The following is a 22,606-nucleotide window of genomic DNA, read 5'->3' as shown; positions in this document are numbered from 1 at the left end:
TGTGTTTGGTTTTCTGTTCTTGCGATAGTTTGCTGAGAATGATGGTTTCCAGCTGCAACCATGTCCCTACAAAGGACACAAACTCATCCTTTTTTATGGCTGCATAGTATTCCATGGTGTATATGTGCCACATTTTCTTAATCCAGTCTGTCACTGATGGACATTTGGGTTGATTCCAAGTCTTTGCTATTGTGAATAGTGCTGCAATAAACATACGTGTGCATGTGTGTTTATAGCAGCATGATTTATAATCCTTTGGGTATATACCCAGTAATGGGATGGCTAGGTCATATGGTACTTCTAGTTCTAGATCCTTGAGGAATCGCCACACTGTTTTCCACAATGGTTGAACTAGTTTACAATCCCACCAACAGTGTAAAAGTGTTCCTATTTCTCCACATCCTCTCCAGCACCTGTTGTTTCCTGACTTTTTAATGATTGCCATTCTAACTGGTGTGAGATGGTATCTCATTGTGGTTTTGATTTGCATTTCTCTGATGGCCAGTGATGCTGAACATTTTTTCATGTGTCTGTTGGCTGTATGAATGTCTTCTTTTGAGAAATGTCTGTTCATATCCTTTGCCCACTTTTTGATGGGGTTGTTTGTTTTTTTCTTGTAAATTTGCTTGAGTTCTTTGTAGGTTCTGGATATTAGCCCTTTGTCTGATGAGTAGATTGCAAAAATTTTCTCCCATTCTGTAAGTTGCCTGTTCACTCTGATGGTAGTTTCCTTTGCTGTGCAGAAGCTTTTTAGTTTAATGAGATCCCATGTGTCAATTTTGGCTTTTGTTGCCGTTGCTTTTGGTGTTTTAGCCATGAAGTCCTTGCCCATGCCTATGTCCTGAATGGTATTACCTAGGTTTTCTTCTAGAGTTTTTATGGTATTAGGTCTAACATTTAAGTCTCTAATCCATCTTGAATTAATTTTCATATAGGGAGTAAGGAAAGGATCCAGTTTCAGCTTTCTACTTATGGCTAGCCAATTTTCCCAGCACAATTTATTAAATAGGGAATCCTTTCCCCATTTCTTGTTTTTCTCAGGTTTATCAAAGATCAGATGGCTGTAGATGTGTGGTATTATTTCTGAGGACTCTGTTCTGTTCCATTGGTCTATATCTCTGTTTTGGTACCAGTACCATGCTGTTTTGGTTACTGTAGCCTTGTAGTATAGTTTGAAGTCAGGTAGCGTGATGCCTCCAGCTTTGTTCTTTTGACTTAGGATTGTCTTGGAGATGCGGGCTCTTTTTTGGTTCCATATGAACTTTAAAGCAGTTTTTTCCAATTCTGTGAAGAAACTCATTGGTAGCTTGATGGGGATGGCATTGAATCTATAAATTACCTTGGGCAGTATGGCCATTTTCACGATATTGATTCTTCCTATCCATGAGCATGGTATGTTCTTCCATTTGTTTGTGTCCTCTTTTATTTCACTGAGCAGTGGTTTGTAGTTCTCCTTGAAGAGGTCCTTTACATCCCTTGTTAGTTGGATTCCTAGGTATTTTATTCTCTTTGAAGCAATTGTGAATGGAAGTTCATTCATGATTTGGCTCTGTGTTTGTCTGTTATTGGTGTATAAGAATGCTTGTGATTTTTGCACATTAATTTTGTATCCTGAGACTTTGCTGAAGTTGCTTATCAGCTTAAGGAGATTTTGGGCTGAGACAATGGGGTTTTCTAAATATACAATCATGTCATCTGCATCGATGTTCATCAGGGATATTGGTCTAAAATTCTCTTTTTTTGTTGTATCTCTGTCAGGCTTTGGTATCAGGATGATGTTGGCCTCGTAAAATGAGTTAGGGAGGATTTCCTCTTTTTCTATTGATTGAAATAGTTTCAGAAGGAATGGTATCAGCTCCTCCTTGTACCTCTGGTAGAATTCAGCTGTGAATCATCTGATCCTGGACTTTTTTTGGTTGGTAGGCTATTAATTATTGCCTCAATTTCAGAGCCTGCTATTGGTCTATTCAGGGATTCAGCTTCTTCTTGGTTTAGTCTTGGAAGAGTGTAAGTGTCCAGGAAATTATCCATTTCTTCTAGATTTCCTAGTTTATTTGCGTAGAGGTGTTTATAGTATTCTCTGATGGTAGTTTGTATTTCTGTGTGGTTGGTGGTGATATCCCCTTTATCATTTTTTATTGCGTCTATTTGATTCTTCTCTCTTTTCTTCTTTATTAATCTTGCTAGTTGTCTATCAATTTTGTTGATCTTTTCAAAAAACCAACTCCTGGATTCATTGATTTTTTGGAGAGTTTTTTTGTGTCTCTATCTCCTTCAGTTCTGCTCTGATCTTAGTTATTTCTTGCCTTCTGCTAGCTTTTGAATGTGTTTGCTCTTGCTTCTCTAGTTCTTTTATTTGTGATGTTAGAGTGTCAATTTTAGATCTTTCCAGCTTTCTCTTGTGGGCATTTAGTGCTATAAATTTACCTCTACACACTGCTTTAAATGTGTCCCAGAGATTCTAGTATGTTGTATCTTTGTTCTCATTGGTTTCAAAGAACATCTTTATTTCTGCCTTCATTCCGTTGGGTACCCAGTAGTCATTCAGGAGCAGGTTATTCAGTTTCCATGTAGTTGAGCGGTTTTGATTGAGTTTCTTAGTCCTGAGTTCTAGTTTGATTGCACTGTGGTCTGAGAGACAGTTTGTTATAATTTCTGTTCTTGTACAGAATTTGTACTCCTTTGCTGAAGAGTGCTTTACTTCCAATTATGTGGTCAATTTTGGAATAAGGGTGATGTGGTGCTGAGAAGAATGTATATTCTGTTGATTTGGGGTGGAGAGTTCTGTAGATGTCTATTAGGTCTGCTTGCTGCAGAGATTAGTTCAATTCCTGGATATCCTTGTTAACTTTCTGTCTCGTTGATCTGTCTAATGTTGACAGTGGGGTGTTGAAGTCTCCCATTATTATTGTATGGGAGTCTAAGTCTCTTTGTAAGTCTCTAAGGACTTGCTTTATGAATCTGGGTGTTCCTGTATTGGGTGCATATATATTTAGGATAGTTAGCTCTTCCTGTTGAATTGATCCCTTTACCATTATGTAATGGCCTTCTTTGTCTCTTTTGATCTTTGATGGTTTAAAGTCTGTTTTATCAGAGACTAGTATTACAACCCCTGCTTTTTTTTGTTCTCCATTTGCTGGTAGATCTTCCTCCATCCCTTTATTTTGAGCCTATATGTGTCTCTGCATGTGAGATGGGTCTCCTGAATACAGCAGACTGACGGGTCTTGACTCTTTATCCAGTTTGCCAGTCTGTGTCTTTTAATTGAAGCATTTAGTCCATTTACCTTTAAGGTTAATATTGTTATGTGTGAACTTGATCCTGCCATTATGATATTAACTGGTTATTTTGCTCGTTAGTTGATGCAGTTTCTTCCTAGCCTCGATGGTCTTTTCATTTTGCATGTTTTTGCAATGGCTGGTACTGGTTGTTCCTTTCCATGTTTAGTGCTTCCTTCAGGGCCTCTTGTAAAGCAGGCCTGGTGCTGACAAAATCCCTAAGCATTTGCTTTTCTGTAAAGGATTTTATTTCTCTTTCACTTATGAAACTTAGTTTGGCTGGATATGAAATTCTGGCTTTAAAATTCTTTTCTTTAAGAATGCTGAATATTGGCCCCCACTCTCTTCTGGCTTGTAGAGTTTCTGCCGAGAGATCTGCTATTAGTCTGATGGGTTTCCCTTTGTGTGTAACCCAACCTTTCTCTCTGGCTGCCCTTAAGATTTGTTCCTTCATTTCAACTTTGGTGAATCTGGCAATTATGTGTCTTGGAGTTGCTCTTCTTGAGGAGTATCTTTGTGGCATTCTCTGTATTTCCTGGATTTGAATGTTGGCCTGCCCTACTAGGTTGGGGAAGTTCTCCTGGATGATATCCTGAAGAGTGTTTTCCAACTTGGTTCCATTTTCCCCCTCACTTTCAGGTACCCCAATCAGACGTAGATTTGGTCTTTTTACATAATCCCATACTCCTTGCAGGCTTTGTTCATTTCTTTTTCTTCTTTTTTCTTTAGATTTCTCTTCTCGCTTCATTTCATTCATTTGATCCTCAATCGCTGATACTTTTTCTTCCAGTTGATCAAGTCGGTTACTGAAGCTTGTGCATTTGTCATGTATTTCTCGTGTCATGGTTTTCATCTCTGCCTGTTCGTTTATGGCCTTCTCTGCATTAATTATTCTGGTTATCAATTCTTCCACTCTTTTTTCAAGATTTTTAGTTTCTTTTTGCTGGGTATGTAATTCCTCCTTTAGCTCTGAGAAGTTTGATGGACTGATCCTTCTTCTCTCATCTCGTCAAAGTCATTCTCCTTCCAGCTTTGATTCATTGCTGGCGATGAGCTGCATTCCTTTGGAGGGGGCGATGCGCTCTTATTTTTTGAATTTCCAGCTTTTCTGCTCTGCTTTTTCCCCATCTTTGTGGTTTTATCTGCCTCTGGTCTTTGATGATGGTGACGTACTGATGGGGTTTTGGTGTGGGTGTCCTTCCTCTTTGTTAGTTTTCCTTCTAACAGTCAGGACCCTCAGCTGTAGGTCTGTTGGAGATTGCTTGAGGTCCACTCCAGACCCTGTTTGCCTGGGTGTCAGAAGCAGAGGCTGCAGAAGATAGAATATTGCTGAACAGTGAGTGTACCTGTCTGATTCTTGCTTTGGAAGCTTCCTCTCAGGGGTGTACTCCACCGTGTGAGGTGTGGGGTGTCGGTCTGCCCCTAATGGAGGATGTCTCCCACTTAGGCTATTCAGGGGTCAGGGACCCACCTGAGCAGACAGTCTGTCCGTTCTCAGATCTCAACCTTGGTGTTGGGAAATCCACCGCTCCCTTCAAAGCTGTCAGACAGTGTCTGCAGAGGTTTCTGCTGCTTTTTGTTGTTGTTGTTGTTTAGCTGTGCCCTGTCCCCAGAGGTGGAGTCTACAGAGACTGGCAGACCTCCTTGAACTGCTGTGAGCTCCACCCAGTTCGATCTTCTCAGGGCTTTGTTTACCTACTTAAGCCTCAGCAATGACGGGCACCCCTCCCCCAGCCTCGCTGCTGCCTTGCCGTTAGATCGCAGACTGCTGTGCTAGCAGTAAGGAAGGCTCCGTGGGCGTGGGACTCTCCTGGCCAGGTGTGGGATATAATCTCCTGGTGTGCCTGTTTGCTTAAAGCGCAGTATTGGGGTGGGAGTTACCCGATTTTCCAGGTGTTGTGTGTCTCAGTTCCCCTGGCTAGGAAAAGGGATTCCTTTCCTCCTTGCACTTCCCAGGTGAGGCGATGCCTCGCCCTGCTTCAGCTCTCGCTGGTCGGGCTGCAACAGCTGACCAGCACCGATTGTCTGGCACTCCCCAGTGAGATGAACCCAGTACCTCAGTTGATGATGCAGAAATCACCTGTCTTCTGTGTCGCTTGCGCTGGGAGCTGGAGACTGGAGCTGTTCCTATTTGACCATCTTGCTCCACCCCTATTTCTCAACTCTTTATCATTTTATCTTACTCTTCTTTATAAAATGGGCATGCAGTTATAAGAAAGCATTTACAAATACACAGAATTAGTAAAACCAAGGAAAATAAGCACCAGAAGTGCTAATCAAATCATTTTATATGTCTTTGATCAACACGAGATTTTCAATACACTTTTAAGGATTTAAAGCACTTTTAGTCAGAATATTACATTACATACTGTCTTAATTCAAAAAGTCATTTTATTTACCTAAAATGTAACTAGTGAGTTATTTAATAACTGCTATGTAATTAGAATATGTATTTTCATTGTTTGTCATAGAAGCTATATTTTGTCTCTTCAAATTAATAATTTTGGGACATTAGCCTCAAAATGGGGCTAACAGGTAAGGATAAGTCTCAATATAATAGAGCCTAAGTAAGATATTTGGAGGAACTATTTATTTATAAGTAATTTACAAATAGGTAAAATAGTGTTTATAGTTGTAAAGTTTTAAGTTGTATAAGTATGCAGATAAGCAATCTTGGTTGTAAATATGTGAAATCATATCCTACACAGTCTTAGATTTGTCAATAGATACATTCCCAGTGCCAACAACAGCATCAGGTACTTGGCAGATGCTCCATAAATCGTGGCTAAATGAAATAATTTATATTTTTAAACATATTTTTACTCGAATGACTTAATACATTTAAGAGGTATCACATTTGAGAAGAATAAGATCAACATATTAATGTATTTTTATGGTCATATGGAATAAAATCTATTCTAGCTAGCTGTGACATAGAAGTTTATCCTATTGAGTACTAAATGGCTTACAAAATCAATGGCAGGAATGAAGAAACTGACTTTACGTTAGACATTCAGGAAATACTGCAGGACTGAGTCACAAAAAAAAACTACGTTCCTGGGTTCAACTAACCAGTTCATAAATTAGCATAATCAGCTAATAGTCATGATTAGGAAGCCACTACAGCAAACCAGACGTGACCACAATGATACTTCCCAGCCGAAAATGACAGAAGTATGCCCTTCACTTCTCTTCTGCCATGCAAATATGTAAAAAATAACCAAATGAAAATATTTCAGTCTTGCATGAGAAGTTAGGAAATGTCATTTTCTGCTTCTGCCAGATGATGCTTTGGGATTTGGAAAGATAATATCAGAATTTCTATATATATTATATTTATTATTTTATAATATCTATTTGTGCATAACTTATAATTCATATTATAGTTATAAATTACTGTGCTTTCATAATATATAATAGATAGAAAGAAGTAACATTTATTAGGGTGAATGCTCAAAAACTTTTAGCAGTAGACATTCAAGATCAGGAATTTGTATACTACCTAAAGATGAGAGAGAAAAATTGCAACATAATGATAGATCACTTTGTTCTCATTGGGTAATTCACATAAATTGGACACTTAAAACATTGTCATACATACGTACTTCCTCCAGAATGTAAATTCCTGAATGTAGAAAACACATTTTTTCCAACTAATTCTGCCTATGGTACCTAGAATGTACTCATTTTATGTTTGGAAATGAAGGAATGAGTGAAGAATATGTTTGAAGAACTATTATGCAGAAGAAAAATAAGATTGTTTTGCTGTGATCCAATGTGCAGTACTAGAAAGAGTACTTGTCAATTATAGGACAAGAATACAAATGGGAATTTTTAGGTATTAGCACTGTCAAAAGAGATAGATTGCCTTCTATGGGCAGCATTTAAGCAGAGAATAAGTGGCCATCTCTCAGGGATGCTGCAAAAAAGATTCTAATTGGGCAGCTAAACTAGGTGAACTAGTTAGACTAAAATCGTCATAATCTTTCTGATTTTATGATTATAAAATTATATCGGGAAAAAGTCCAAGTATAGAATAGATAGATTTTTAAAATATCAAATCTTTTTACCCTGGCTAAAAGTAGACCAATAAAGCTGTTGAAGTAAATTCAATAATTTTAGATAAAATTAATTTAGACTCAGGACTAAAATACAGAATACACTAGATATCAAGAAATAAGATAAAGTTGAAATACATGCTAGCTCTAGATTATAAAATGCCCTTGAGTACACATTGTTAGATTCTATTTTCACATTGCAATCTTTAAAAAATCAAGAAATGTATCACTACTTTACTTAAACCTCAAAATATCACATTCAAGATATGTCTCTCTGCATCATGTAAACCTTGGAGTTTATCCCATCTAAGAAAATATCAGACACATGAAGAATGTGACTCATGTCTTCCTTACAAATTATATGTGGAAAGTTTATGGAAAGATTATATCTGTCTCAAGCTCTGAGACATTTTAAATTAGTAATTGTCATACTTTACACCTATGCAAATGACAAGTTCCTGACATGATACACAATCCATTTGTCTTTTCTCAAAAAGACAGATAATAACTCAGAGTACCTTATCCAAGAATCCTTCATGACAGTAGCAGACCCAGCAAATACACCTGTCTTCCTTATCTATCATTAGCTCATTTTGAGTTCATAGTAGAGCCATCTACACTTGACAGAGCTAGCTTGGTATTTCAATAGCTTGATTTCAAGCAGGATACATAGTCCAGTTTGTTTACCATTCATTTGATGATTACTTTAATTGGAAAATATTATTGTCATTTTTAGATAATATTGAGACAATTACAGAAACTGAAAAAGTCTTTAACCTTTATTTTTCTAGATAAAATAATGAAACATTGTTAACTATATTATATATATTAATATGTATATTCACAAGCATAGTAAGTTAAAAAAAAAAAACAGTAGACATGATAACTTTTATTGCATCTCCCATTTGGTCAGTTTGATGATTGAATAGATTACTCCCATATCTACTACCTGTAACGCTAAGGTGGAGGCAAAGATCTCTCTTCTCGCCCTCTTATTCTCTTAAATTTGTATCAAACAAACTCACTTTTTGAGATTTTTTTTCAACTCATTTTGAAACTGAGAAGTGTCTTGTTTTCTATAGTGAAAAATCCCTCCCTCTTTATAAATGTCATTTCTAACTGAAATTAGAAAATGTATTCAAAACCTTGTGGTAGATAAAACTTAAGAATTTATTTCCCTTTTCTTCTTTGCAGGGTTGGTACACAGGCCATAGAAGCACTGCTTATGGAATAGAGGGTGAGGAGACATGTGGTCTAGAAAAAGGATAGTCCACTATGGTGATAGGAGGCCCCAGGAAGCATATTTACTGTAGGTTCCTGGAGGCAAAAATATTGAGATATTTAAATCCTAATTATAAATAGATGGAGTGATAGAATCAGCCTAAAACAAGTGTGAACATATATTGAAAAAGCAATTTGGGGCTTATGTTGTAAACAAAATATGTTTGCTAATCTCTTCCCTATTGCATGGCACTCAGTTGCACTTTATAGAGTGAGTTGCCACAAGAGCAAGAGTGACCTTTTAAAATCTTTAATTTTGAACCATCTAAAGTACTTAACTTGTGCTATTAAGGATCCTAATTTTACATATTTACAGTCTATTGCCCTCTTAAGCCATTAAGAAAGATACTCATTTCATTGTATTTTATAAAACATTTTACATTAAGTGACTTTATATAATGTCAAATAAATAACACTGCAGTTATGTCTACTTTACCTTTCCCTCACTGAAGTCTGTTCTGTTCAACATATTTGTCTTAAGCACCTACTATATTCCTTTGATTTTTATTCATTATGTATGTATGTATTTATTATGCATTATTTATTTGAAGGTCTTAATACTTTTATTTGAAGGTATTGTAGTAACCCACCTATTCTGATGTTGTCAGTGCACTGACTACCAAAGAGGCCCACAGTACTGTATTTCTTATGATCCAGAGCTAAAATAACCTGATCATCTGCCTTGTGTCAAAAAATTATTTTATATTGATCTTATTTAGTTTTAGCTATAATTTTACGAGTCTAGCATTGTTTTCTATAACCTTCAATTCCCCTAGTAAAAGTCAGATTCTTTGAAATATGCTTTAAAATGCAAATAATTATTTTCTGAAATCCAAGAGAAATCTTAGTAAAAAACAGTTCATCTAATTTAATCATAGATTATTGCCCTATTCAAAGAGTGGTCCAAAGTGGAACTCCAATCTTTACAATCATCCTCCAAAATAATTAAAACAGTCCAAGTGCAAAATTAAAACAACTCTAAAATGCCCTATATTTTCCTGTTCTCTACTATCTTAAAATTTAAGGGGCTTTTGAGTCTTGTTCCTTGGAAAAGCCGTGTTCCTACATTTATTTAGCCTTCTGACACCACCATCTGTGTCTCAATCACCAGTTCTTCTATAGTTCACCTGTATGATCTTAATTCTAAAACTACTGAGAACTAGTAACCTGAACAGAATAATAAACACAATTCCATACCACTGATCAACTGGATCACTTTGAAACAAATCCTCCCCCAGATAAGCTTCTAAGACTACTTTTGACCTATATCTAAACAGAAAAGATATCTAAGACTAACTGAGAATTTCTACTGAATAAATTATCAGTATTTAAATTCGGACGACTTACTAGCAATTTGTATATTGTACAAGAAATAGGTATGTAGGTATATTGGTGTATTGCTTTTCAGCATTGACTCAAATTATTAAATGGCGTTTTCTAATGCATATAAAATGTTTTTAAGTATTCTGGCGTGATTTTTAAAATATGGTTTAAACTACTACTAAAAGCATTCTAATATGCTTTTGGAAGTGTGATGTGAGTAGCTATAGATATGTAATTATGATTTATGAAGGAAGCAAATTAACAGATTTCAACAGGACAACACCATACTGAGTATTATAACTTTGATTTGTGTGTGTATCTGTTTCTATGTATTTAGCTTTGGCTGCTTTCCCAAAGTATTAATTATAGCACTTTTACTATTATGCTAGGTGTATTTTTGTGAGTTCTATAATATTACTAACTAAATTCTTAGTGTAGACTACTTGCTTTTGCTTTTCTGTGTGTTATTCTTCTATTTTAAATTTGAAAAACCTATTTCAAATTCATCTAATGTTGACTCCTTTGTTGTTTCGGTGGCATTTAAGTGAAATAAAATCTATGTATTCATAATAGAAAGTGGGTTCACAAAGAAAATATTTTCCATTTCAGAGACCAATAAAGATAACAATAGGAAGATATACTGTAGGAAGGGACAGTGAGAAAAATGAACATTTTTCCTAGTAATACATTCAAGTTACTCACATTTTCTCGATATCTTTTGTCCTTTAATCATCATTAAAATTTCTTCTCAATTTAAAATTCAGATAACATTAAAGTTTGAATTCTGCGAGTGTGATTAAAATATACACATATAATCAATGTCTGATTAACTTTTACATATAAGGTTTTTCACATGATTATATTTCATTTATCTTGCACTTAATTACTGAAAGACAGGCTATGTCGATAAGTAATTGTATTAGTCTTCTAGGATAGTCAGAACAGAATACCACAGGTTGGGTGGCTTCGAGAGCAGACATTAATTTTCTCACAGTTCTGGAAGTTGGACGTCCAAGATCAAGGTTTTTGGTAGAACTAGTTTCTGGTGAGGTCATTCTTCCTGCTTACAGACAGCCGCCTTCTCGCTGTGTTCTCACATGGTTTCTTCTCTGTGACCGCTAGGTGTACTCCTGGAGTCTCTGTTTTTTACAAGGACACCAGATATATTGGATTAGGGACCCATGTTTATAATCTTAATTAATATCTTATACACCTAACACCAAATACAGAGACATTGGGCATTAGACTTATGAGTTTGGGGAAAACACAATTTAGTCCAGCATAGAAATATACTCCTGAAATATTGCTTTTTGAATATGTTTGCATTAAATGATACTATTTTTCCTACATTTATCTTTAATCTATCTGTTTCATATGTACTTGTACTTCACATTGATATGCAAAAGATTTTCAGATGTATAACACGTAATAGGAGAAAATATATGTAACTGAGTTTTTGTTTTTTTATTTTTGGAATACATGATTGACAAATAAAAATTGTATAAGTTATACCATGTGACAATCTATATGTGTACATTGTGTAAGGTGAGAGCTGGAGGTAGAAGCTCTTCAGCTGTAGGGACATAAGGCATAGCAAAATGCAGTAGTAACTATCAGGGATTCATAGGGTTTTAAAGCAGATCTCCTGGAAGTCCTGGGATAACCGATGCCAGATGTGACCTAGAAAAGGAGTCATTGACTCTAGAGTCAGTCAAGTGAATGAATGAAGCCAGGACTATTCCAGAGGTTATAAACTCACTGATTAGTGGTAAAGGGCTGGACCAAGAGGAAACACTTCCTCTTAGATGAAGTTTTTAAGACTAAATTCCCTTTTGGACTAAGAGGTTAATCCTCGTGTAGACAGCTCCTCACTTGGTACCATCCTGGCTAAAACAAACAAAAAGATGAAGTTTTCATAACCTTCACCTTCATGGGGAAGCCTGAGGCTTCTCAGTTCCAAGCAAGTGTGTCCCAGATTCAGACCTCTCTATGTAACTCTCAGGTCTGGACTAACCAGAGCCTCACTTTTTCAAACTTTACCCACTGTGGGTAATGGTCATCTCTTACTCCCACCCTGGCCAGCTCCCCAATATAAAGACCAGTTAAAAGACTTTCTGTTAAGTCCCTCAGATCAAGAATAGCTAATTCTGCAAATTGGTGGCCCAAGAAAAGGAACCATCTGGGTTGATCCTGAGAGAACTCATGGGACAGGGAGTGGCTCACATGTTCCTGGATTCATCAGTGGTCTTTAGCAGCCTTGGCCTGTCTGTCCTATCCATGAGTTATATAAATCTTGGGTTCTCCATGTTGGCATGCCTCAGAATCAAGTTAGGTAGTTAAAATACCAGCTTTAGGTATTTGGCTTTAGGACATCCAGATCCAGCCTAGAGGTAGAAATATTATTTTGATACTGGTGAATATTATAAGATTCTTATTTGGTCATTGGACAATTTAGTTTGATTAACGGACATTATCTTTCAATGCTCCACACATTTAATTATATTCACCTCATTACACAACGAATACATAGAGAAAATGCTGTTGTTCAAAAGATCAGGAGAGCTGGGCACAGTGGCACATACCTGTAGTTCCAGCTCCTCAGGAAGCTGAGGCAGGAGGTTTGCTTGGCGCCAGCAGTTTGAAGCTGTAGTGTGCTACAATCATGCCAGTAAATAGCCACTGCACTCCAGCCTAGGTAACATAGTGAGACCCTGTCTCTAAATACATACATACATGCGTAAAACTAAAAGACAATAACAATTAGAAATTCAGCTTTGACCTTGTTCAAACCTAGGACCCTTCTCTTGAGTTGACTATATTTAATGGTTGTTGTGGCTTTCTAAGACACTTTTAAATGCATTTATTCATACTCTTAAGAACATCTGAAGCATTATTTTATTTTTTATTTTGTTGAGATGTGTCTTTTGATATTTATGGATACTATAACATATTTCTGAAATTGTTTGTACATGATTTTACTCTCAATAACAGATTGGTTAGATTATACTTAATGCAAAAAGAAAAGCAATGAAATATTCTAAAGAATAATACTTGGCCGGGCGCGGTGGCTCAAGCCTGTAATCCCAGCACTTTGGGAGGCCGAGATGGGCGGATCACAAGGTCAGGAGATCGAAACCATCCTGGCTAACACGGTGAAACCCCGTCTCTACTAAAAAATACAAAAAACTAGCCGGGCGAGGTGGCGGGCGCCTGTAGTCCCAGCTACTCGGGAGGCTGAGGCAGGAGAATGGCGTAAACCCGGGAGGCGGAGCTTGCAGTGAGCTGAGATCTGGCCACTGTACTCCAGCCTGGGCGACAGAGCGAGACTCCGTCTCAAAAAAAAATAATAATAATAATAATACTCAGAGTACTCACATACTTTGTTTTTTAATTGAAATTGCTATTCATGAAAATTATTCCCGAAAGTAATTGAAAATGTTAGTGACAGTTTGTGCCGATTTTCTGCTGAACAATTGGACAAATGCAGACACTGATGTCCAGATGTTACAATTCTTAAAATTCTGGTTGTTTTGGGAGAGTTTGCATTTTATTAGGCTAATGATCAGATAAACTGTCATCCACCGTATATTATTACAAGGCACATTATTAATATTATTACTTTACTATTAATAATACCATTGGCATTGTTCCATTAAATATCATTCAGATTAATGCTCATTTATAAGATTTTGCATCTGAAAGCAAAGTTTTTGAAGCAAAGGATAATATATTAGAGGGAGAAATTAAGTAAATCATTACATACCAATTTAGAAAGAGACTACTGAGATGTCAAAAGTGATTGCATTCAAACTATTTGTATCACTAATTTTGTCACTTTTTATATTATTATTTCAATATATCATAGAATAATATTGCTATATGATTATGTAGTGATTTTATTTTCATATATGGATCGCATCTGCTTAATAGCCAAAAATCTTGTTGAGAGAGGAATCTTGTTTAATATTTTTCTAATATACTCAAAGGGGATTTCCAAGCACTGTACTTGGTCCATTATAGCTGTAGAAAATGCAGCAATTCTTCTATGAAGTGCCTTGTACTTGCAAAGTACTTAACAGTCCTCAGTGGGTCTGTTTGAATACTACTTTTTATGTCACTTAAAAATCTCGACCTGGCGCGGTGACTCACGCTTGTAATCCCAGCACTTTGGGAGGCCGAGGAGGGTGGATCATGAGGTCAGGAGATCGAGACCATCCTGGCTAACACAGTGAAACCCCATCTCTACTAAAAATACAAAAAATTAGCCTGGTGTGGTGACAGGCGCCTGTAGTCCCAGCTACTTGGGAGGCTGAGGCAGGAGAACGGTGTGATTCCAGGAGGCGGAGCTTGCAGTGAGCCGAGATTGCGCCACTGCACTCCAGCCGGGGTGACAGAGCCAGACTCTGTCTCAAAAAAAAAAAAAAAAAAAAAAAATCCCTCACACCAGAGAAAAATAACATCTAATTCACAGACTAACCTGTTTACATTTAGCATTTCTCAATGTGCAAAGTACTTTCAGATGCTGTATCATTGTTTAATATTCCATATGTTCTGTGTAACTTAAACCCTGTCTGTTTTGATGGCAATATACCCCCCTAGCCTCACCCTAATCTGTGCCAGCCTTTCTCTTCTCCCTGCAATTCTACATCCATCCGTTTTCACAGGCATTCTGCCTATGTTCAGAATACTTAAAGAAGACTATTCTATGGGGAGATAAAGCTAGTACCCATGCTCAGGATGGAATGAATCTTTACTTTTCAGTTTCCAGCCAACTTCTTTTATTATCTATATCTAACCTCTCTAAGTCTTCAAATTTCCAAATTGTAAATTTGGGAATAACAAATATTTAGTTTGAGAGAGTAGAATTAGTCTTTTTCTGAGAAATTTGAGATTAAGGTGATCTTGTGTTTTAAATAAAAATAGGATAATTTACTCCAGAAAAGTCTTAGGGTGGTTTTCTTTCTTGGGGTGTTTTGTATCTCTGGGCCTGTATTTAGCACCAGATAAGGTTTGAACCTTATTGTAAATCACTTTCCAGGTTAAGGAACCTGTGACTTAGGACATTCAATGGATTTGCCCAAGTTAGCATACAAATAATGTTTCAGCTTTATCTTGTTTCCCATAAATGTCAAGCCTAGCTTTCTCCATCCCAGCACTGTGATATGTAAGTCACCCTTTCAAAGATTAATAACCTTTGCCAAGATTGGAGTTGATTTATGCTCTGGCTCTGTTGGCAGCAGAGGCCTCCCTACCCCAGCTCTCATCAGCTACATTGATTGGGCACCAGAGCTTCCCCCAGCCTGCTGCTTAAGCAGATGCTAATGGGCAAATGAGCAACAGCAGGGGGGAAGGCTGGGATGATCTTCATTCATTAGCAACTGTTCAAGCAGCAGGCTGAGGGAATCTGCAGATGCTGAGAAAGACACTAGGATGAACATTGACCTCAAAGGTACTTTTGAAAAAAACTTGAATTTTTCCACCAGGTCAAGTTGCTGTGTTTTCCAAAACTTATATATACGGTGATATATAATGGTAGATAATGGGTTTATATTCTTCTTCAAGTCCCTGCTTTCTTATGTTGATGTCAATGTATGTATCAAAATCAATCAAGGTTATATTTTTGGTTCTAAGCCACTGTCTTGTGAATTGCCTAGTCATAATAATCACAGCAGGTCTTACAAACTGCAGATTCTAATTCAATGGGTCAGGAGTAAGAATTGGAGGAACTGTATTTTTAGTAAATGTCATAGTATATTTTATGATGGCATAAGGATACAACACATTTTCTAAGCAGTGTACTTCAAAATGTCACCCACTACCTCCTTTGTCACAATTACTCAAATAATTAATAATAATACAGTATACTCACATCTCCCTAGCCCTACTGAATGAGAATTTTGGGCTGAATCCAGGAATTTATTTTTAAGTAAGGAGTGTTAGGCTCAAGTTTCAGAAAGACAGGTGAATAAAAAGTTAAAATCCGGTCAAAGGGTGAATTCCAAATTATTTGAAAGCACTAAGAATTTCTCCTTTGAAGATATGAGTTCATTTTAGAAGCAATTTCTCTATTCTTTCCTCCTAAAGGATCAAAGGCAGATTTATAACACCATCCATTAAATTACCAACTTGCCTTCTGAACATTGAATGCCTATAGAATTGTCTTTGTCCCCACCTAACTTGATGTCTGCTTTTTTTTTTTTTTTTGAAATGTCTAAAATGCAAACTCTGAGTTTTCTCAGCAAAGATTCTCTGTGGTCATTTCTGCAGTCGAAATTTCATATTTTGAGAGATGGTTCTTGTTGGATTATTTTACCGCTATGTGCAATTGTCCTTATCTTTGAGATGATAAGTGGCCAATTAAAATTGTGACCAGGTATGCTTGCCTTTATTGCTAGATCACTCTATTATATTTCTTAGAGCTGGTCTAACAAGTTACCACAAACCTGGTGACTTACACAACAGAAATTTATTCTCCCACCATTCTATAGGCCAGAAATCTGAAATCAAGGTGTCAGCAGGACTGGTTCCTTAGGGAGGCTTTGGGGGAGAATCTGTTTGATGACTTATTCCTAGCTTCTAGGGGCTGTGGCAATATTTTGAGTTCCTTGTCTTGTAGACATATCACTCCAATACACACCTCTGTCTTCACATGCTTTTCCTCTTGCATTTCAGATATCCCGCTTCTTTCTCTCATAAAGACATCAGTCATTGGATTTAGAGTCCACCCTAAATCAAGGATGACCTCATCCCAAGATCCAAGTAAGAGTACTGCCACAGGTAGTAGGGATTAGGGCTCAGATATACCTTTTGGAGGGACAGTGTTCAACCCACTAAAATTACTGAACTGTAAATATATGTATCTAAGGAATAATATGTACATATTACTTAATATAGGTGTACAACTATGTTAATTATATGTATTACACATATTTTTCAAGTCTTCCTTTTAAGGCAGAGCTGAAACAAAATATTATATTGATTTTATGTTTTCTTGAAAGAGTTAAAATGTTCCTCTAATCTTAAGGATATTAGCTACCTCACATCAATATGTGGTATATGCCTGAATTACAAATTCAGCTGGAATTTTTTAATTAAAATAAATTTAGCATGTGCATTTTCTGTTAGATATATCTAATTATTAAATTCAGTCACCCATTACACTATATTTTGTTATTATCTAGATATATTTATTTGTTTTTAGCCTTTTAGAAGTGAACGTAACTTGAATTTATTTTTATGTGAACTTAGAGGGAAATGTTTTAAGCTGTTTTTTCCAACGTGAGTTCAAATCCATATGAGACCCATGTGAGCAGAAAATGTCAACACAACAATCACTATTTACTTGTAGTCTCATTCTCCTTTTTCTTCCCCACCCCTACCCCTCACTCAATATTAGAACCCTTTTGTATCACCCATTTTTAAATTCTTAGTTGGTTCAATTGCTGAAGGGAGAAAATAGAGGTCTGCAGCACACTCCTTGCCAAGCACTGGAAGTATAGTTTTCTCATTTTAAATTCACAAAGTGTAGTCCTTCTGGCCCCAGGAGGCTTGGGCTGCTTTACCTTACTGTTATAATGAGAATATACTGACACATTTTCATTATTAGATCAAAGGAGAAGGACATTACAGGAAGTCACTTGCAAATGAAATATCAAAATTGGCGGAGTATACACTTTCATTCTAATCAAATACCATTCTCTTTTTCCAGAATCAATAGAGGAAACCAAAGAAAGAAGACACGTGGTATGAAATTAATACAGGTGGTGAAGTCAGACTTAAAGCAGGTCCATTTATTCACAGTTGACTTGAATAACTGAAACATGAATTTTATAATTAGAATGTCTTGGAAAAAGCAACCTAATTTACAGGTGGACACAAAAAGGTAACGTGGGCTTTATTAGTTTTAGTACTGAGTTGTATTATACCCTTGATTTGGTAATTCAAGATGAAATGGATGAAACAGATTATTTCAAATTATCACTTTCTTCCAAAAAATTGTAGCATCTTTTTCAATTACAAATTCATTGAATCTAAGTAATCATCTTTTAAAATATTTCTGTACTTTAGTAAGCCTTATTTAAAGTCAACTAAATTATCATTCATTCCTATTGGCATCCATTCATGACTATTGTCACCAGCTATAACAAATGAACAAAAATTTTTGTTAGAGAAAGATGAGACATGTGTTTCTTATACTGTACAGTGTTAACAAGAACATATTAGTTGTCTCAGATTTATATGCCAAATTGCCAGTGCCTTTAGGTGACGTTATCTTAAAAAATGCTTGTATTGTAGCAAATTGTGAAGTCTATAATTTGCATGAGGTAGTATTATTTTTTTACCAATATAAAAAATCTAAATGATCTTAAATGTGAATGCTTGGATTTATATAAAAGTCATGTGTGGCATATGTGTAAGATATACTTACCCATTTACTTTATTGACAGTACATGTTTGTGAGCACATATAATGAAGGATGTATTACATGAGCTACTATATGAGCATAATTATTATGAATTTATAGATGTGGATAATAAAGTTGGTAAAAATGGGTATGCTTATGGTTGTAATTGTTCCATTGCTTAGCTCAAATGATGCTAAAATTTTTCTCCTAAGCATTTTTTTTCTCTTAAATTTGACCTAGAGTCACCAGCCTTCCCAATTCAAAGTCAATCAACAGAAAATTATAATCAGTAGTACAGGCGCTCTGCCATATGTATGGCCTTGCCAAGATGTTGCTATAGTCACCAGATTTGTGTCAAATGGTAAACAAAATTGAAGGCTGGCAACTAGAGCTTATTTCTGTGTATTAGCAGGTTTAATTTCAGAGTTATAGGAGTCCTCATGTAAAAGCTCACAAGTTCTTATAATTCCAGGGACGAATATTAAGGTAAGCTGCAGTGTCAATATTAAAAAATCAATTTTTCCTATGAAGCAGTTCTTCTTCAGTGGGGAGATGAGAAAGTAGTCAGAAGAAATGTCTACAACTTGACCTGTGTGTTTCCAGGCATTTGAGCAAAGTTTGGAATTGCATTCATAGTAGCTAATCTAGGCCTTTAGTTTGAATCAAGACCTTATCTATGGTTGTTCATGCTTCCTGTTTAGCCTTGAAAGGATAGCAGTAAAATTGGTATGTGAATTATAAGCAATAAATATAAAATAAACATACAGGCACTCTCAAGAAAATATTGAGCAGATATTTGAAAAGAGAAAATAATGTTCATAGTCTCTGTATATGTTGTTGAAGGAAAAAAATAAATCTAAATTTGTGAAAAATGTACCACTGGAAGATCCAGTAAGATTTTAGTTTGATTTTCTCTTCTGAAATTCTGCTTCTCATAAAAAATTATTTTAGATTACTATGGCCCTAAAATAATATGGCAGACATTGGTGTGTGAAATACTTTATTAGAGAACATTTATGTTATAGGTAATTACTAAAAGCAGTGAATGATAATAGCTACTCAACTACACTGGAATAATTTACTCTTAATATAATCTTCATTAAAGTAATATTAAAGAGGCTACTTTCATCGTGAAATGAAGAGATTTAACCATATGACTTATTTTATTCTTAATTGTAATCACATGGCTCTGGTCATATGCAACATAAAGAAAATGTGCACCCAAGTGTTTGACTTAAAAGTATTAAAAACTAGGGAATTCATTTATTTTTCTTCCCATTTGAAGTAGAAATTAGGACTATTTAATAATTATGCCTCTGATACCTCTTTATAATACCTAAGAATTAAATCTGCTTCATTTGTGAGCATTATAAACTTACATTAGTTCCTTAAATATGCTTCACCAAGATTCACTTAATTTCACATGGCATTTCACATTTCATTACTATAATCAGAGGTATTTTGTTACTATAATTTGGTATTAATGTAAAGATAGACAATAGATCAAACAATAAACTGGATTTAATCAAAATGAAAAATTTCTTCTCATCAAAAACACTGATAAAAAATGACAAGTGAAGCCATAGATAGGGAGAAAATATTTTCAGATCATACATCTTGTATTGGACTTATATCTAAAACTTATAGACAACCCTCAAAATCAGTAAGAAAACAATCCAATAAATAAATGGGAAATTGATTTGAATAGATACTTGACCAAAAAGATATAGGAATTTTTAAAAGCATATAAAAAGATTTTCAAATCATTAATCATTAGGGAAACAAAAATTAATGCTACAAAAAATTAGTACTACTCACATTCGACTGGATAAAATTAAAGAAACGAACCATATGAAGTGTTGGCAAGGATGAGGAATGACTGGAACTCTCAAACATTTCAAGTAGAAATGTCAAATATACAACCATTTCAGAAATGTTTTATAATTATAAAAGTTAGCATACATCTATCATATTATTTAGCAACATTATTTCCAGGTATTTTTACCTGACCAATGAAGGCACACATGCTTACAAACACTTGTTACATGATTGCTCATAGCAATTGCTTCTCACTAAGCAGTTCTCTTAGTAACACCCAATACCTGAAAACAATGGATATATCCATTAACAGGTGAATTTATAATGATCTGTTGTATATTTTTGTAATGAAATGAATTGTTGGTATCTACATCAATATGAATGAAATGAATCTTAAAAGAATTATGCTATATAAAATAAGTTGTATAAAAATAGCACATACTTTTAAATTTCATTTACATAAAGTTATTGAAAATACAAATGGATACATAGTAATAGAAAACAAGTTATCTGAAGTTTGGAAGGAGATATGGAGGGAAGAACTAAGAAGAGACATGAGGAAATTTTAGGGGAGATGGATATGTTCATTTTCTTGACTTTGTTAGTGATTTCATAGTTTTATTCCTATTATAAATCTTATCAAATTGTACACTTCAAATACATCCAGTGTATTTGTAGGTTAATTACAAGGAAAGCTGTTAGAAAATGATTGGATTTTTCTATGATGAAGAAAAGTAATAGAATTTGTTAGAGGGGAGTTTGATAAACCTGGGGTTAATATGAGCTCCAGCATTTATTAGCTATACAGCCATGAAAAATTACAGCCTTTGTTTCCTCACTTATTAAATGGGAAAATATTACCGTCTGAAGGTTCTAGCTCAGAATTTACCTGTGATAATGTTTGTAAATGCTTTACATAACACCTAGCATATTATTTGATCCTCAATAGAAATTAATTTCCTTCCCCATAGTCTTTATCATCTCTAAAGTTTATGTTGTACCACCAGTACAAAGCACTGGAAAGATGCTAACTTATGAATTGTACAAATCACATTTTTTCCCTAGAAATGTCGTAAACCACAAACTGGATGGCACTATGCATGTACACGACAAGCATCACTTAGGCAAGTTTGAAAAATCATCACTTTCGTTAAAAAACTATACCCTAAAGGAAAAAGAAGTGTCAGAAATAGCTCCCAAATAAGAAACACCTACATGAACAGATGAAAAGACAGGGTCTAAAACAGGTAACAGACCCTGTCATGAACAGGAAGAATTAGGTTATGACTAGAGACAGTAATAGGCCTTCTCTATAACCTAACGGTTGGAAAAATTGAAGCACTCTAAAACTGTGAATATGTGACCAAAAGCACTGAAGTGAAAAATGGCTGAGTCGGTGATTTTGGCAAAGTTATGACAGAACTAGATCAACTGAAAATTTAGTCTGGTTCACTATGTAAGGGTAGATCATTAAAATATCGGGGGGAAAACGATCAAACTTCTTGACACTGAAACTGTGACCTAACTAAATAGATTGTGTAAAAACAAGGCCATCTTTTATAATATATGTACTAATATCTTTAGAACTAACCAGTTTCCTTAATCAGAAAATTCAAGTTAATAGATTATAAAAGTAGTTTTATTATAAAACATTTTAAAACATATAGCAAAAATTCTGTTCAGATGATATGAAGAAAAATATCTTAGCCATGTTTGATTAGTTAAAAATGTTTCTGCATAATTTTATGTTATAATGTATCTCTTCAAAAGGAATAAATTAAACATGGAAAATATAATCATTTTCCCAGAACTATCTAGGTGATCACCATTTATAAGAATCTTATAATAAATGATGTCTTATAATGCTAAGAACTCTTTTATGAAGAATGTAATAGCCTCTTAATTGCCTTTGGCGTTAATTCAATTTTCTATTTTTTATTCTTACATTCATATAGCATTCTGCAAACTACAAACTCCTTTTACCTGCATTACCTTATTTAATAAAAAGGTAAAATGTATAAAATATATAAATAACTCTTAAAAGTAAACAATAAAAAAGCCTGATTTAAAACTGGGCCAAAGAACTTAACAGACATCTCACCAAAGAATATATACAAGAGACTAGATAGCCATATGCAGAAGAATGAAACTAGATCCCCACCCTTCACCCTATACGAAAATCAGCTCAAGCTCTATCAAAGACCTAAATGTAAGACCTCAGACTTTAAAACAACTAAAAGAAACATAGGGGAAATTCTTCAGAATATTGGTGTGGAAAAAGGTTTTGTTTTAAAAACCTTAAAAGCACAGGTAACCGCAGTAAAAATTAACAAATGAGATTATATCAAACCAGAAATCTTCTGCACAGCAGAGAAAACAATCAGTAGAGTGAAAAGGCAACCTACAGAATGAAAATAATAATTATTTGCAAACTTCTCATCCTA

The 22,606-nt window shown here is 35.2% G+C and overlaps 1 long non-coding RNA gene across 2 annotated transcripts in view; it reads left to right on the top strand.

Annotated features, from left to right (window-relative positions):
• LOC103878336 overlaps window positions 1-22,606 on the top strand; it is a 50,774-nt gene that overhangs the window by 10,155 nt on the left and 18,013 nt on the right. The window contains exons 2-3 of one of the 2 annotated variants that reach the window (XR_002517602.2): window positions 16,613-16,699; window positions 17,649-17,822. This is a non-coding gene — a long non-coding RNA (uncharacterized LOC103878336). Of the gene's footprint in view, window positions 1-16,612; window positions 17,823-22,606 lie in introns of both variants that reach the window. The other variant, XR_002517601.2, reaches the window with a different exon arrangement.

Source organism: Papio anubis, chromosome 13 (genome assembly GCF_008728515.1).
Source record: "Papio anubis isolate 15944 chromosome 13, Panubis1.0, whole genome shotgun sequence".
NCBI classification, from domain to species: Eukaryota; Metazoa; Chordata; class Mammalia; order Primates; family Cercopithecidae; genus Papio; species Papio anubis.
Note: the sequence above shows the minus strand (reverse complement) of the source record. Positions and strands in the feature narration are given on the sequence as shown.